Source organism: Argiope bruennichi, chromosome 8 (assembly GCF_947563725.1).
Source record: "Argiope bruennichi chromosome 8, qqArgBrue1.1, whole genome shotgun sequence".
NCBI lineage: Eukaryota > Metazoa > Arthropoda > Arachnida > Araneae > Araneidae > Argiope > Argiope bruennichi.
The window spans coordinates 8010023-8023319 of NC_079158.1; the positions used below are offsets into that span (position 1 = coordinate 8010023).

The window sequence follows — 13297 nt, forward strand, 5'->3', positions numbered from 1 at the left end:
AAACATATGTTTTATTGCAACGTGCCCAATTTTTTTCATATTTCAGTTTGCTAGTCTTAAAAAATAATGTACTTCAAGTGGTAAAAAGGACCCATCGTAAAAAATTTCCACAGCAGTTTAGATAGAGATCTGATATTCTCTGGACGAAAAATTTAAGAATTGTGTTTTTTTATAGTGACTTTCGTGATGGATGCTATTCTAAATTTCAAAATATTTTTCAGGTTATACGTAAACGGAAATGAAAGAAAAGATCAAATTAGAAAGCATCATATGGAGATAAAATTCTGTGATAAGGGCGTTATGGAAAGAAAGGTGATTTATAATATTTAATTTTCATGATGATAATTTTTAACGAATTCCTGGTAGTTCAAAATAATTTCAATCCATTAAAACAGACATTTCATATATAATGTTTCATATCACATGTAATTTTTTTCAATCGTAATGATTGCCCCATGGAGGATTTCCAAAAATAAATATGACTCTTACAGATTTTCTATTAGTATCTCTTTTTAGTAAAATGAAACCTTTTAAAAGCACCAGAAAAACAAACAATTTTTCAATTTTAACAACTTAAAAGAGAGAACAGTTCAACCATCCGAGAAATGAGCTCTACATTCACTTTTAAAATGTCAAAATAACTCATAAAATTTATTTTGTAAATAAATCAACAGGATGCTTGTATGATGAAACTATTTCCATGATATTCCACTTTTCAATGCTCACATTTTATGCTTATTTCGGGGTAATTTTATAAATATTCTAAATGTAATGATGTGTGATTATTAATATACGGATAATAATATTATAGCATATTTCCGATTTGTTATTAATAACATATTTTAATTCCGGTTGAAAGAAAGGTTAATACTTCGTCTTTTAACATTCATCTAGAATAAAACTTCTTTACTTAGAACTCAAATTTCAACGATTTTCGTTGTTGACTGAACATCCTTCAGTAAATGAGAAATGACATCTTTAACCCTTTAACCGTACTCTCTTGCCGGCGAAAATTTCTGTTTGTCCTCTGTTTTCCGCCGCATTAGAACAAATAAAAATAAAAACTCAAACAAGTAAACATTTACAAAGCGTTTTAAACGTTTAAAAGTTTTAAAATGTAGAAGAACGCTTGAAGCACTTACGACTGCCCTGCAGAATTTTCACTTAAAAAGTATCACGCTAGACGCATTATGGACGACGAAGAGGTTCAATGACTGTTAGATAAAATTTGAAATATATTTTTATAATTGAAGTTGTAGTGGAGAAATATTATAGTATTTAATCCACTTTTGAAATATTAAATTGAAATTGCTTATTTGAAATTGCTTTAATGACTTTCTCTAGTTTATCTGCTAAAACGATAAGCTAGGTTAAGGAGATACTCTAAAATATATGGAGTATTGAGTACGATTCCCTATCATGAGAAACGCTAAAATGAGTTCATTTCAGATATACTGAATATGATTTCTCCTATCTTTCCAAAATAATATATAATTCCTTTAATATTCGGTATGATATTCTGTTTCATCGAACTCTTGATACTGAGCTTTCAGGTAATGTAGATAACCTACAAGGAAATTTTCGGCCTGTGTGAAGGAATTTAGTCATTTTAAGTTTAGTTTTCAAGTGCTGATATACTTCATTAACCCGCTTGCATACAATGACGCAACTGACTCGCTCATCGAATGACTGAATTTTAAATTTTAAATCGGCAATTAAGTAAAAATATTAAGTAATTAAAAATGCAAAAATGACATAGAAACGCTTCCATTTCTCAAATGCTCTTTATATTATTATAGGAACTAAAATAACAGTAAATGTTCTATATCGGACGTGCCATTTAATTTGAAAATGAAGTCAATTCGTATGTCAAAAGGTTAAATGAAATTTTACTGTTTGGAAGTGACGATCTTTCAGCTAATGATAAGTATAGTTTCTAAAACATGTTTTTATTATTGTGCCAAAAGTAGAAGTATTTTATACTTATTTTTTTAGTTTAAATATGATTTATAATGTGTTATAAATAGTTTAGAATGCTCCAATCCTATTGTTTCAATTTAAGTGCTTAGTCATGTCACTCTCCTGGAATTAAAACTTAGTTCAGTCAAGAAAATCAAACACGCTCATCTTGAATCATCCGCCCTTCCTCATTCCAAATACCCATCTTCCCGATTTATGATGGATGTTTTTTTTTAGTTTCTCATACACAAAGTCAGAAAAGCATCCGACATTTTAAATTCGAGACATTGACGATCTCCCTGAGTTCGAAAAAGGTATATTTTAAATCTTTCTGTCTGCCTGTGTCAAAGATAATTCAAAACTGCTTTGTGGGCGATGGATGAAATTTAATACATATACAATCTTTACACCAGATTTATATATTTCTATCAAATTTCGAGTGAAATGCATTCAGAGAAAGTCTGTTTATCCAGCTGTTCGAATATAAGTTAACCCCGTAACTACAAAACGAAGGGAGCCGGATGAATAAAATTCGTTGTGGAGACACCTATCAAATTTTTGTGCCGAATTCAACAAGGGGTTGACCGTCTGCCGACCTGCACTTCAAAAGCTTGTAAGCGAGGTAACACAAAAATGCGATGAAGGAAATACATCAGATTTCATATGTGATTTTGTGACTACAGTCATGGCGCTGTGTCAAGGACTTCTGCATGCCGTTGCCATTTAAAGCAAAAGAATCATTAGAAAGTTTGTGAGAAAGTTTTGGTGAGAACACTCCCACTGATTCTAACACAAGAGAATTTTTTATTTGGATGTCTCATAATGCACCTAACTGTAACTGTTGCTTGTAAAGATTATATCTACCTTTGAGTACCAACCAAGACAATATAAAAGTGCGTCATTTGATGGAGTGAGTCTGTGAAGAAGAGGGAATGTTAGGCATCATTCGCATCCTCCTTGTAAATGGACGAGAATGAAAAGGAAACTCAATGGCTGGAATCGGGATGGATTTCCATTATTTAGAAAAACAGATAGTTCATTTGATGCTCTAATCTCCGTGTCAATGACTTTCTGACATTATCATCCGTTGTTTCGGATAATCTGCTTCTGTTTGACAGACAAAAACGTAACATGTTGCAAAAAGGGATATAACAGGCTTTATTATTGGTGGATAATGAATGGGAGGAACCCATCTTCGCCACAATCATGTTCTGCTATTATCATCTGTTATTTCAGATAATTTTCTTCCGTTTCAGAGACAAAAAAGAAAAGATGAGATGTTGCAAAAAGGAATATGACAAACTTTATTATTGGGGGATAATGAATAGGAGAAGATTTAAGTTCTGTTTGCAACTGATTTAAAGCATGGAGTTTAAATATCGTATTCTTTTTTCATTTTTGGTTTGGTTGATGAACGAGTGGATATTGCCTCCAGATATTGAAGAAAAGATTAATTAGGAGTGAAAGTGTATAAAAGGCGATAATCATGTAAATTGAATTGAAAATTAATCTATTTTAAATTACTGAAATAATTGTGGTTCGAAATTTAGTTTTTTTGGTATCGAATACCATAGGCATAGATTTAATACTATATTCATAAATTTGGTTTTATAATTTTATTTGCATTTATTTAATTGTTGTATTCATTTAAAGAAAATTCAGAACTTTACTCGATACTTTTTTTATGTATAAATTTATAGTAAGACATAGACTGAGAAAAGGTGCAATAAGAGATTTAAATTTATTTACCAGCAATTTACTTTCAAAAATATTGCAAATGAATATTATTGAGTGAAAGCCACATACTAAGAAATAAAAAAAAAATATTGCAACCATGGTGAATACTGTTTTCCTGAACAAAGAGCTCTGAGTATTCTGTCGATTTCCATACATTCTGTAACGGAATATTTTCATCCTATTTTCTGAATTCTTTTATATCTATATATTACGTCATCACTTTTTCAAATTTATAAATGCCAGTTTTGAATTATAATCCGCTTATGCTTACATTATCTACTTCATATGAAAGTTTTATTATCCCAAAAATTCGATTTTTCTAATTATTGCAAGATAAAATAAGGGATTTTTCACCGATTACAGGAATATTTAATGTGTCTAGATTTGAAAGCTTATAAATTAATATTTAAAAATATAATTTATAGGATGATAAAAAGATAAAATTTTGAATGTTTTTTTCAAATTTTTGGTACATATGTATGAGTTGCATTTGAATTATTATTGCTTTTTATTGCATTTGAATGCAATTTTACACTACGATACTCGCGTATTACATTTCTATTTATTTTTAATTTTCTGAATGGACCGATTAAGAATCATTAACTTAAAAAATACTGCATGACAAAACATTTCCGATTTGCTATTAAAAAATCAATTCTTTAAGAAATATTTTAAAACTGTTTTGTATATAAAATAGCCTTTTCTCTCCCCTCTCTCTAAATTTTATTTGTAATTTCTACTAGATATAATATATATTTAAAAGAAAATCTCAATCAATTCTCGAATGGCTAATTTTGAAAATATGGAATTTTTGTAATCAAATTTAATAATGGCATTACCATAAAATATTAAAAAAAAAAGTGCTGTATCTTCACTCCAAAGTTTCAACAATGAACGAAAAACACGCGATAAAATATTTTAGAAAATAGTGAAAAGGGTTTAACGGCATTGGAAGAATGAAAAAATTTGCTGCAAATATTGCAAAACTATATTTTTAAAATATTGTTACAAATAAGGAAAAATTAGACTTTATTTTTGAATATATACATAATTATTTTGCGTGGTTATAAAGTCTATTTTTGTACGTTACATTTTCTTGTGTTTGTTAAAAATTTTTTTTTAAAGTCCCTGTCCTGGAATATAAAGAATCTGCTTGATTTTTAATTAAAATTTAACAGAAAATGAATTCCTAATTGATGTTTTCCTGTAGTTCGCTGATACATATTAATACATTTTTTTTAAAAAAAATTATTAGAGAAATTTAGACAGTTTGAATTTTCAAGTTCATCGCATTTTATAAGTATAACCCGTGTAGAAGTGTTGATAATGAAAACGCATAATGTCAGTTTAGTAAACGAATTTTCAAATGCTTTCCTGTCATAAGGGTAGTGATTCATAACACAGTAGCCAATCTATTTGGATATGGTAATGCAAATGATATATACACACCAATGAAGAATTTTTACTTTTTAAGTCATATACAAATTTTCTTTCCTTATGAATTATGAGCAATCCATATTTCAAAATAACTATACCAAACTGTACTGTACTATACCAAAATTCTTATTTCAGTCGCAATAATGAATTGATCTATAGGCATGCAACTATAAATATTTGTTCGATAAAAATTTTCTTGGATTATCTTGTGAAACACCTCGTCCTGGTGATAAAGAAATTTTTCTTTCTTAACGAAAAATTCCATCCTCTTAATTGAAGTCTAGTGGGGTCGCGATTCAAAAAAGGACTAATTGGGTTGTTAATGAGCTTTCTGCTTTCAATGAAGGATTCTGAAGCAGTATCAACGCTAGGAGAAAGATTTAATTATCTCCTCCGGTGTTAGATAATTGAATTCCATTCTGTAATTTTCGATACAAGAGGACAGAATCGTGCACTATCTTTTCCAAATGAAATGAATGTGGCCTTTAACAGATAGAAATATTGTCGAATAGAATTAAGAACCGAATAATACCTTTTGCTTCATTTTTGTCCAGAAAAGACCTTTTATTTGAAAGTGGAAGAGATTTGTTACATCATTTATTTTCTTATTATTGGGAATTTATTAGAAATTTACAAAATCTTATGCGCGAATAATCTATTCAGAAATCTGCAGGCTTATGTAATTATTTTTATAATTTTGGCTTGGGATATAAAACAAATATGTCGGATATTAGTATCATCAATAAATATCATTTGAAGAAGATAAATTGTGGAGTATCTTTCCATTTTGAATTATTATAAATTCTATGATATTATTATAATATCTGACTCTCCATCTTTCTTAGTTACAGTGAAGGTTTCATTTATATCTAACTTTTTAATTCATTAAATAGAATTATCTCATTCGAAAATATTTGCTGGAATTATAAAACATTTTTTCCCTCAATTGATATTTTGGAGATATTTTAAATCTAAATGTCACTGATTAAATTTCCAAGTATTTTTCCCAGTCTTTGTTTTATATTTTGCATCAGTCTATACTATATGTTTAATACTGACCACACATTTTTTTTTTGGTGTAGCGTTCATGACAAATCATTTGGAATGATTTTTTGAAAAAAAAAAAAAAAAAAAAAACTAAGATATGTAACTTATAATGTTCTTGAGAAAAAAGTCACGGAAATTGGTTCTTGCGTTACAACACTCACGTATTAAACCATTCATATATTATTTGGAAGTGGCCGAACAAATGATAGAAATATGATTAACGATAAAATTTCAGGAAACTGTTCCATACTAATCTGTATTTTAAGTAAATTATCAAACATTTATGGGAAAAAGGAATTGAAATGATTGAATAATAAATGAAAATAATTGAAATAACTGAAATTAATACTTCGTTATACACAGAAGCTGCCGTTATACCCAGAACTGTTCACAGAAGATATTTAAACTAATCAAAAGATTCTCTTTCAAGCTGCGAATTTTGAATAGCCAATGTGCCAAACATTTATAAAATTTCATGAATTCATTCAGAATTTTTGCTTAAAAAACCAAATAATCTACATTTTTTTAAAAAAGAAAATTATGCTATAAATAAAATATACTACATTGTAAGTAGTTGTTCTTGTGAGTAAATGAGGGAATAAAGGCTTTATAAAATTTTAAAAAAAAATAGAAAGCTGAAATGAGACGTCGAATGATTCAACCTACAGATTTTGCCTCATTTTGTTAGTTTCCATTTTTAATTAACATTGGAACGAAAGAATTGATAAATACTGACATCATGTATAAGGCAGCTAAAACTTCTTTGATAAACTTTGGTTTTGATAAGAAATATACTTTTCATAAATATTTGATGGCCTTTTCAATTTCGAAAAAATGTATGCTGTTTCAAAATTGATTTGGTAAACCTCATTTATGGGCCATGATTTTAAAACTTGATGTAATCACTTACTATATGACTTTTTTTGGATACTTGCTAACTACATGACTTTTTCTTTAGATGCAATTTTATTTCGCTTCGCAAAAATAAATAAATAAAGATTGCATGCGGTGTTTAAGTATTAACGGATATTTTTTTTTTCTTTTGATGTATTCACAACTAATGATTTAAGTACGTATCAAAATTTAATTTAATGACAACTTTAACTATGAAAGTTTCTATCGTGTATTTTTTTACTTTTACCGTTAAAATAATTTTCATTCTGTGTGTTTGCTGTTTATTTGCAGCTAAATGTATTTATTATACATATATGATTTAAATCTTAAATTGCTTTTGTCAAAGCAAGAATTGGATTACCACTGGGAACCAAATTTAATTCATACACTTTACTTTTGATAGGAGGATTCTTTATTTATCCCTTTATTTTTTGCCTCGGACAAGTTAAGAAGCTTGTGTATTTCTATTTGAAAACGAAGAAAATTTTATTCACTTTTATTTAAACGAGAAAACTTTGTTGAACTTCTTTCCAAAAGGCAGAAGCTCTTTCTTGCTCGAATTCTTTTTGAAGTAAGATTTTCTCCTTTCGATTTTTGTTTCAAAATTCGTTTTCCTTTTAAGAAAATTCTTTGGCGAATGCAGATTTTCCGAATATAATATTTAACAACATTTTCGTTAACTTCAGAATGGCCGCAGTTATTTGAAATATAGCTGCACACATTTATTGCAAAGAAAATCAAACATCTTATCTATTTAAGAAAACAGACAACAACCGAAGCATTTAAAATCGACTAAGGATCTTGTTGTATGACTAAAAAAGTCGAAAAGTGCATTCCTGTTTCACTTCTAAAATATCCATCTTATAAAATACATTTCTAAACCCGTATCTAAAAGTTAACTTTCAGAATTCTACTAATGTCTTTTTTTACAAAGAAATAGTTTAGACTTAAAACGCATATAATTCAAATTTTTATTCAATTATAGACCTTTCGTGAGATCGCAACTTTTAATTTTAATTCCTCCTCATCGAAGTAACTGCATTGTTTATATGGAATATATCTGGTGATCAGCAAAACGTTAGATATATTTAACTCCTTTACATACAATGTGTCCGATATGTGCATGCAATGACTGATTTTTTAGTTTCAAGGCTGCAATAGAAGGAAATGATGAAGTATTTAAAAATACAAAAATCACTTAGAAATGCTTCAATATCTCAAATGAACCTTATATAATTATAAGAATCAAAATAACAATAAATGTTCAAAATATGACGTGTCATCTCATTAGGAAGTGAAGTCAATTCGTAAGTTAAGGGATTATTTAGTCTCTTGGGTGGCAAAGGAGCGTAAAAACTAAAGATATGAAATGTAAGATCCAATGAAGAAGGTTAAAAGCTGATTGTTGTTTATAAACTCTTCCAAATTTTCAAAATGTGTTTATAATCTACCAAAATGTAGCAAACATGATTATTTTGAAATTTAATGTTCAAATAAGTTTAAAATCGTTCTTATATGAATTACACGAAGATTATTATTATTTTCCGAATTATTCTTAAACTAAAATTTAATGTTAAGAGAATAAACAACATCTTACAACTTTTATTTACTTTTAATGTATTAAAAATTCTTTATTATTTTTCCGAATATCGAAAAAAGTTTTTAGATTTAGAATGAAGAAATACTATAAAAGTGTTTCAGATAATGGAGTGTAAAAATAGAAAGTGCGTATTTTTTTTACAAAAGCTTCTGGTCATGCAAATCTTTTTGCCTGATGTTATCTAAATTTGTTCAATTGAAATTCGTAAATTCATGATAGAGAACCCTTTGCATTTCCTCTTTCGATAAATTCTAGAATGCAATGGAAAATTTTTAAAGTGCATTCCACCGCTGATAGGTTCTGGAAATATTTTATTTCCAGTGAAAAGTTTTTTTTAAAATCTCTTTTTCCCTCGCATATTTATCTCAAATTGCTTTCATTTTAAAATAAGACTTCGAATTTCAGTTTCTAGTGTTAGTTCAAACTGAAAAAAAAGTTGCTATAGAAGGAAGAATATTTCAAATTTTTCTTCATAAATGTAAATATAGAAAATATCGAAAAATCTTTTCAAATGGGGTTATTTATTAAATATTTATGATTAAAATATTGAAATAAAAAGAACCTTTTATATCTATTCATTTGCATATACATAAAATAAAATTAGATTCATCGGTATTTGAACTCCTCTCACTACAAAACAAGAATCTTTTTTACAACTTTGACATAAGTGTAGTCATTTACTCTTAAACCATTTCTATAAATCCTAATTTCTTGTACACTCACATCTGATAATCTTTACTATCAACAATAAATTAGTCCAGAATTATGATATTAATTATATAAATTAAATACGCTTTTATATTTTGGATAATAAATAAGAGAGTAATTCATCTTTCGATTCACTTCACTTTACTTACTGATCATATATACTTATATTTTTTAAACATCAGTCTGTTCTGAACAGAAGCTGTAAACTGAAAAACATTAGCTGGGAGAGGGAACGAAAAGAGGAAGAAATTATATAATCCCATCGTCCTCTCCATTGTCTCCCCTAAACAAATTAATTAAACATTTTAAAATAAGACGGAATAAGTAAATGCTAAAATTATTTCAACATAATCAAATTGCAAATAATTTTTCATTCTTCCTCATAATAAATGGACAGTATTTTGCATACTGTATAAAAAAACATTTAGTACATGTAATTCATTCATTCATTCATTTAGTGAATTAGCAGAAATCTGTTCATCGTTGCTAAAAATTTTTGTAATAATTTATTTTTCATTTATAATGAATTCTAAAATTTTAGAGTATTTGTATCAATTTAGAAAAAAAAGAATTCAGTCTTCTTTAGAAAATATTAAAAAAATATTTCAAATCTATTTCTCACGATTTAGACTTTTTAAAGAAACATGTTTGATGTTACAAATTATTCCAGCTGAAAAATAAATTTTAATTACAATAAGATATACGATCTCTTTTTTATTTAAGAAGAAAATGCCTTTCTTATTTTGATATTGATACAATAATTTGTAAAATAAAGCACGAACTTAATGTTCACTCCTCCTTTTTGAGCGTTGATTAATTTTTAGAAAATGTTCCTGGAAAAAAAGTATTACAAATTTTCTTCATTTTAAAGTGTGGCATTTAGCTTTCATGTTGTTAAATCGGGTGCTTTCTTATTCTAATTTCATGAATTTGTTTTTATTGAGTTATTTGCATTTTTTAGTATTATTTGTGCTTTCATATTTTTAATTGATGCTTCTTATATTGAAAATCAAAGTTCATATGGTTATTACCTTCTAATTAGAATTATTCTCCTTATTATTAAGCTATGTTGAATTAAATGTCAACAACTAATTTGTCGCTGTGTTTTATTAAATCCTAACACGTCTCAGATGCTAAGCACTTATTTTAGAAAAGATTTTGATTATTCGCCTTTTCTCCTAAATCTTTATAATATACTCTGAATACCTGCGCAAGACGAAAATCATCAAAATATTTGGTTTTTTAATTGCAAATGATTATACAAAATGTCTGAACATAAAAACATGCACTCATCTTACTGAGCAACATTTTCTAGCTATCCAACAATATTTAGGCGGGTCATTTCACTCATTGGATAACGAGAGATCTGGATTATGAATTGCATTAAATGAAAAAAATGATAAAGTGAATTGAGAAAGAAATATAGAAATTTCATTTCACCGATTATTTTATTAATTATCTTTCGTTTTGAATGCCACTACATTTTTGTTTTTTCTGGGTTCATGTAAGATACTTTCTTGATATAAATATAAATAAATATTTAAATAACTACATATTTTTTACTAAAAATGAAATATTTGAAAATCGGGCTCATTCAAAATGAAATTGCTTTGCTTCCCCACTCCTCACCTTTTGTTCGAGAGTTTGGTGTCCACAAAAGTAAAAAGTATTTTGCACATTCAGAGAATTCAAAACTTTTATGTTCAGATGAGGAGCGGATGGATTGTCTTCACATTGGAGAAACGCTAAAGAAGAGCATTGCTGAGAGGGTTCAATATCAAGTGAGCAGATTAAGTAAAAACGTTAAGAAATGATGAGATAATTTTGAATAAATAAATCGAAAAACTTTTCATAATAAAAGTGCTTGTCTCCTCTTATGTTTTCAAAACATGGAAGGCCAACTGTGGGCGATGTACAATCCAAGTCGAAGCCTTGTCTTGGTGTCACAAGCGGAAGCACATTCCTAACTGACCACGTCATAAAAACAAAAGTCTGAAATCTAAGGATAATTTTTGCAAGCATTGTCATGTCTTCCACTTTCAATAAAGCCATGGCTTTAAAAAGCTGTATTATCGCACTGGAAATGTCTCTCCGGAAACATTCCCCGTGTAATCTCAAAGGGATTAGTTACAACATGAAAGGGTTATGCATGAAAAGTTGATAACATCTACTCTTCAATATTTAAAATATATTTTAAGTGAACAGATTCATAGCTTTGGTACAATTTACAGTTGAATAGCATGACTTCGGTTCTAGTGCTAATAATTTTGCTATTCTGGGATAAATCTGTCATCCTGGATTACTTTAGCTTAATCTTTCTGGAAGTCCTGTTTTTATTATTATTATTGAATACAGCCAGAAGAGGCAATGAATCAAGAGCAACCAATAAAGATAACTGAAAAATGTTCGATAAATAAATAAAAAGTAAGTTTTCCATGAAATTTAACAAATTTCATTAAATTTCAATCCTTACATTCATGATAATTTTTACCTACTTTACACAAATCGAAATGGCGATATAAAAATGAAATTTACCCTAAATTAATTCATGTAAAAATTGGAATTGGTTGAAAACGAAACATTCCAATAGTTCATAAATTTGCAGCCATTTCTAAATCAAATAATGGGGAAATGATTTCATAGCAACAGGTTTTTTAAATGAGGGAATGGTGAAAACATTATCTCTTAATCATTTCATTTCTACTATTGAATAAAATATTTTAATCTTAAAGATATTATAAATTCAATTGGAAGAAACATTATTAGGTAGTTGAAGTTCCAACAATATTACCTAGCCATACGTAAAGACTCATTTTCATGCAGGCAGTAACACTTTGCACATAATGTATTACTGACGTTTTTTTTAAAAAATGAATATCTTAGTTAAAATTTTAAAAATATGCGATGGTTCTTCAGACAATTTATGTTTGCAAAGGGATCATCGATCAATATAATTTTAAAAAATTTCATTATCAAATGTAAACTCTGTTTGTACCAAACCTACCTGAATAATATTGCAAAATATTTTGCCTTACAAAATAACGCCATTAGTTTCTTTAAATCTTTAACCATAAATATTACTTCATCAGGAGTTACGAGTACTTCAGATCGAACTCTCCTACAGTCGGAAACTCAAAGAATTTCATCTGCTTTCTCGCCATTTTCGATACACAATCTCTGAAAGAAAGCTTGAAAAATGTGTTTTTATCTGTCGAATGAGAATCACTTCGGAGACCGTTTTAAACTGCAGAAGAAAATCTCCTAAAGCTCTGCGGGATTTCCAAGTAGCAAAGGAATAAATTACAATAAGAATACAGATGGCAGAAGGAAAGAAAATATTATTCAAAGGAACAAAATAAAAAGATTTTTTTCGCTGCTCTCTTTGCTGATACTCAAAGAACTGGAATAAAAGAGAGTGGTATTTCTTGCCTTCAGGACAGAATACAGGTTTCCAGTAAATTTTCGAGTGGAACTAGAACGATTTGCAAAGATTCTTTAAAATATGTATGATGCCATGATTTTCTGCTAAAATGTATGTATCCCTGGCTCATTTCAGTTCTTTTTTTTTATCTTAAAATAGCGAGTGAAGTTTTTTATTAATATTTGCACAAAAAAGATGTGTTTATGATGTATTTCACATGGTATTTTGATTTATTTCCATTTCTTACTTTTATTTCGTTATCTTTCTTATGTTCCTCTGTTTAATATGTAAAGGTATATTTGCATTCTTAAAATAATATCTTTAATCCGCCGTATGAAACTTTTGTAATTTAGCTAGAAGTATATGGTTATAATTTTGGAGAGATATATTGAAAGCATAGAAGTCACTGATTCTATTTAATTCTACAATTATTTTTAAACATCTTTTTCATATAACAAACAAAAAAATCCATGAGTAATGAATTTGAATTTAAA

General features: G+C 28.2%; 1 protein-coding gene across 2 annotated transcripts in view; it reads left to right on the plus strand.

Moving 5' to 3' along the window:
• Positions 1-13297, plus strand: part of LOC129981014 (GTP-binding protein Di-Ras2-like) — a 134171-nt gene that overhangs the window by 47185 nt on the left and 73689 nt on the right. Inside the window, exon 3 of one of the 2 annotated variants that reach the window (XM_056091611.1) lies at positions 222-312. The exons of the other annotated variant lie outside the window; for it this stretch is intronic. The gene's annotated coding sequence lies outside the window, so the exon portion shown is untranslated. The remainder of the gene's footprint in view (positions 1-221; positions 313-13297) is intronic. 2 annotated transcript variants of the gene reach the window in all.